At 43.9% G+C, this 5,669-nt stretch overlaps 1 pseudogene; it reads left to right on the forward strand.

The window, feature by feature from the left end:
- Positions 1-394: 394 nt before the first annotated feature.
- Positions 395-4,133, forward strand: LOC105064093 (potassium-transporting ATPase alpha chain 2 pseudogene; annotated as a pseudogene).
- Positions 4,134-5,669: the final 1,536 nt, after the last annotated feature.

Here is a 5,669-nt window from a genome sequence, read left to right on the forward strand (position 1 = left end):
CTTATCTCTCACTGGTAAGTCTGAGCCCCACTTCTGCTCTCATGACTTGACTCATGGCAATCCTATTGAAACAAAGAACACTGGCTTCTCTTCCACAACCTATTTAAAAGGCATGGCAACTGGCACAGTCACCAACACAGGCAATGGCGCCATCATTGGACAGATGGCCTCACTGGCTTTGAGAGTGGGAAATGGGAAGACACCCATTGCCACTGAGACTGAGCACTTTGCGTTGTGGCAGAAGTGGCTGTTTCACCAGCATTCTTTTCTTTATTATCACCGTGTCTATGAAGTATGTCCTGGACTCCTCCACCTTCCTCATTGCTGCCTCTATGGCCCATGAACCTGAGGGCTTCTTGGTCAATGTCATTGTCACTCCACTAATGACAGAAAAATGAATGGTCAAGAACTGCCCAGTCCTGGAAGCAGTGGAGACCTCAGTTCTACCCCTACCATTTGCCCTGATGGGACTGACCTTGGGACTTACAATAGAATCTGTGTGTGGTATGAAAATCAGATCTATATGGCTGACCCATGAAAAACAGAAAAACCAACCCTTTGCCTGAAGCTCTGGAACCTGAGCCTCCTTGTTCAAGATAATAACACTGTATAACCAAATTTAGTTCAAACCAGGACAGGAAAGTGTTTCCATCATGGAGAAAATTATAGTAGAAACTGCTCTTGGAAATTCTCAGAGGTCATTCTGGGTGATGTGATAGAAATTAGGAACTGAGACTGCAAAGTGCCTGAAATCCCTTTTGATTCTACCAACAAATTTCAACTCCCCATATATGAGATGGCTGACCCCACTGACAAATGCTTCCTCACGATGATGAAAGGGCCCCCAAGAAAATCATCAAGAAGTGTAACACCATCATTATCAATGTTCCTGAGCAGCCTCTGGTCAAGGGCACAGCTAAGGCCTTCCATGCCATGTACATGAAGCTGAGGGCCTGGGGAAGCCACATTCTGGGTTTCGGTCATCTCTACCTGCCAGCAGTCAGGTTCCCAGAAGCCACTCATTTGACAGATACCATGACCTCCCCTACCTCCAACTCTGCTTTGTGGGCTCTTGTCAAGGATTGATCCCCTTTGATCCACTGTACTTGATATATTTACCAAATGCCACAGTGATAGGGTCAAGATTGTCATGGTCAAAGGTGACCATCCCTTCACAGCCAACATTATTGCCGGGGAATGTAGGTGTCATTTCAGCCAACAGTGAGACAGACGGTAGAAGACATTTAAAAATGCCTCAACACTGAGATGGGGCAAGTTCACAAATAGGCTAAAGCCGCGGTGGTGACCTGTATGGAGCTGAAGGTCACATATCAGGAGCACCTGGATGAGCTCTTAACCAACCACTCAGAAACCACCTTTACTCCAACATCTCCCCAGAAGGACCAATCATTCAGGTGGGCCATCAGAAACAGGATGCGGTCGTTGCTACAACAGAGGATGGAGTTAAGGCTTCTCCAGCACTAAAGAAGGCAGATACTGAGATTGACATGACGATATCAGATTCTAATGCAGCCACAGATGCAGGCCACACAGTCTTACTGAATGACAGTGACATCTTTACATCTCTAGTAACAGGGTGGAGGAACGTTGCTTAATCTTTGACAACCTAAAGATTATTGCTTATACTTTGACCCAGATCATTGCCATGCTTTTGCCTTCTTTTTTTGATTTACATTGTTGTTGGGCTCTCCCTGCTCACTGGTATCATTACCATCTTGTTCATCAACTTGGGAACAGACATAATTCCCTCATTTCTCTATCTTATGGAAAAGCTTAAAGTGACATGATGAATCAGAAGCCTCGCCATAAGAAGATGGACAGACTGATGAACAAGTCACCTGCCATGTAGTCCTGTTGGCAGATTGGCCTCATGCAAGCCCCGGGGGATCTTTTGTTGTTTATGTCACCATGTACACTTGGGGAAGATTTAAGCCCAGCACTTTCATTAACCTCCGGCACAATGGGGGAATGACAGCATGAATGACTAGTAAGATTTCTACAGGCAAGAATGGGCAAGGTGTCAAAAGAAACACCTAGGATGTACAGCTACACAGCTGCTCCCATTGGCATTATGAGCTAGCAAGTGGCATATCTGATCATGGAGAAGACCCAGAGCAATTTCATCTTCCAGCAAGGTCTTTCCAGAAACAAAGCCATCTGGGTAGGGTTTTCTTCACAGCTTATCATAGCAGTAACCCTCTTCTATGGCCTTTGAAGTGTCACAGCCCCTGATATCAGTATACTCCTGGCTCAGGATTGGTTTGTGGATATGCCACATGCCAATTCTTCTTCAGATGTGTAATGACATGTGAAAACTTTTCATCAGACTTTCCTGCGGGATACTGCTGGGATCGTGTATCACTAACACCATCTTTTTTCCCAACTGTCCCGACATTACATTGGAGATGATCTTCTCTTGTGTAACAATGACACCATCCAAATTTATATCACAGAAAGACAAAAACTATATGAAAGGTACTCAACTGATACTTTATACTTTACAGCTGAGATTTGACTATTTACATACAATTTTGATCTCTGTCTCCAGTATGAAAATATGTGGGTTTCTAGGTGATGATGTAAGGGAAGAAACATTTGTTTGTATATACACAGATTTCCATGACATTAAATCATCTTGTATAACCTAGATATCTGCTGAGGTCTCCCTGCTCTTAAGTTCTAGATAGGATTCTTCAAATCTCTATTCTATGCCTTGTTGAAGATCACCACCCTCCTCAAGAGTTCTGTGAATTCCTGGGGAAAGTGTCCACTTTGCTCAAAAGTCCAGCTTAAGGTTTGTAGGAAATGGAGGTGGGGGCAGGGTTACATCACGAGAACATGGACATGCCCCACTTTGACTCTCAAATGTTGCCACCGCATGCTCTCCCTGGCCGTGTCACCCCTCACCCCCAACTCTCATCATCTCTCTAGTCCATTTTTGCATCACCTCCTCCATCTCACCTCTTCTGCTCCCTCCCAGACTGCCCTTCACCCCTCCTACTGGAATGCCAATTGGGCTTCTTCCAACTCCTACTCCAAAGCTAGACTCCAACTTTACTTTGCATATCCTAACTCGAGGGGCTGAAGTGAACAAAAAGGTCTTTCATTCACCAGGAAGCCATTGTGGTTTGAAATAGTAATATCTATTTCTTGTAAAACATTTGCAAAGCACTTTCCAGCACTAACATTATGCCAATCATGTTTCATGCTTTCAACTTAGGTTTATTCATGTGTGGAACACACATCTATGTTGACAGGCCCAGAGAGACTTCATTTTAAAGTAAAAGACATTTTATAAAACAAACAAAGTAAGATAGAAAGTATTAAGTGACATAAGAAAAGTCCAGGAATCAGACTATCTGCAAGTGACTTCTAACATCCCTTCTCAATTCTAATTTTCTTGTGATTCTAGATCATGTACCATGATGTCCAGTTAGGGGCATAGAAGAGGCTTCAAGGAGCAGGTGCATCTAGGCTAGACTTAAAGAAGAGCCAGTGTCAAGATAAGGGAGACAACGTTTTAAGAAAAGTGTAATGGATTCCATTTTCCTTTGAATGAATCAGAAGACTTTACAAGAAATCAGTACTGAGACTTTGAAGTTTCTGAGACATTCTCAATTATCTTTCACCCTTTATTACTTGTGAAATTAGAAGATTTTACTTCCTATCTTTCCATCCTTCTTTCCTTTAAACAACATAGACTGAGGGCCTTCTATGTTTCAGGCAGTGTCCTGGGTACTAGAAATGCAAAGGTGCAGCCCCTAGTGGAAGGAGTTCAAGTCCCGCAGGTGAAATAAACAAAGAAACAAATGTAACTCAGACTTAGACCTTTAGTTCCTGCATCCCTGCCACAGTCTCTTGCTTCTGCTCCTTGAGATTATGCACAACATTCAGCCTTACTCTAGTTTACTCACCCCTAAGTCCATTCCCACCAGCCATTTGGTGATTTTTATAGCTTACATTGAGCATTTCAGGAGTCAGGATTGTCCCCTAGGTCTCTCCCATGTACTGCCTGCCCCTCACCTCTTTCTACTCTTTTCTCTCCTCTCTCTTCTCTCCCCTCTCAGGAACAACACAAATTCCCCTCCACATCACACATGCAGGAGTTCTGAAGACATCTTTTGTTACTTGAGCATACCCTTGGGTGTCACCCTCCACCCATAGTGACTTAAAATATTTCTTCCAAATCAACAAGGGGTCCTCCCCTGAAAAGAGGTCTAGAGGGGGAGGAAAGGGGGTCTCCATCTGTGCTCAGACAACATTGCTGCGCTCAGAATGGAGTTGGTCTTGTCCAGTAAGAACAGATGAGGCAGCCTGGGTGGTAAAGACTAAAAGGAATTCTGGTCAATAAAATGTATTTCTAATTCTCAGTGAGACCATTCCAGAAATGTAGGGAGTTGGCCCTTGGACTCGCCAATGTTTGGGTTATGTTTTAACCTTGATTGAGCACCAGAATTGCACACAGTGCCAACTCCCCTGTGCTTTGGGTAGATTACACTCCTCTGATTTTTGTTTTTGGTTCTTTTCCCCCATGAGTCTGGGGTGTTTCTTCCAAGACTTTTCCTCCCTCTAAGCCTCCACACTGAATCCAGACTAAGTTGATGCTCCTAGGAGATGCTAAATCCACTTTGGAGCCAAAAAATAGAAACTATTTATTTAAAAACATACCAATAACTCCATGGAGAACTTTCTGAGGCAGCATCACTTCACTCCAGACTCCCTGATGGGAAGGAGTTACTTTGCTCAATAGTGACATGGCGATGCACAGTGAAGAAAGGTGGATCCAGGGTTGTCCTCTTCTGGGACTGAAACATGGTGTGGTAGTCTCTGCCGGTCCCTTGTTGAGTCACCTCCCCCTTCTCTTCTTTTTTTTTTTTTTTTCCTATGTCCTTCTCTCGTCGGGGTCCACTTCTCAATGCAGGACTCCAGATGAAGTCTCCCCAACAGACATGGCATTCTTGCTAAGCCAGACTGGACAGAAGATTCCAAAAAGACGCGATCATTGTCCTCAAGTAGCTGAAGGCCTGTCACATAGACCAGGCATTAGATTTGCTCAGCACAGTGGAAGACAAACGAATGGGGACAATAGACAGAAGCTGCTAGAAGGCAAAAACATCTTCACTGTATAAAAGAGGATTTTAGCCAAAATTAGAATTGAACTGTTTCAAACATTGAAATTAGAATTGAACTATTTCGATTAGAATTAGAATTGAACTATTTCAAACATTGGCATTCCAAAAGGATCCCAATATAACAATGTAAAGTCTCTGGCTCTGATGGGGACCTCATTTGCACTCATAGGACCTCAGGCTGAGACTATCAAAGTTGTACTTCTGTTGACCCAATATCCTAGAAGTCAGAATGTCCAGAAGCAGAATTCACAGGCCCTGGAAATGTGAGCTCCCTGTCACTGTGTGTCCCCGGACTGGAGCTGGGTGACCGCTGGCCAGGGATGCAGTGGGGGATTAGACGATCTGACCTCCCAGATCTCTCTCAGCTCTGGAATCTGTAATACTAAGAATATGAGCATCACCCTGGCCAGCATTCGGAGACACCACCCACCCTCATTTCTCACACTTGGCTCACTAGAAAAACACGTCCTTATCAGTTTGACTAATGTGTTTCCCTGAGTCGATATTTTTCATGCA

Source organism: Camelus bactrianus, chromosome 5 (genome assembly GCF_048773025.1).
Source record: "Camelus bactrianus isolate YW-2024 breed Bactrian camel chromosome 5, ASM4877302v1, whole genome shotgun sequence".
Classification (NCBI taxonomy): domain Eukaryota; kingdom Metazoa; phylum Chordata; class Mammalia; order Artiodactyla; family Camelidae; genus Camelus; species Camelus bactrianus.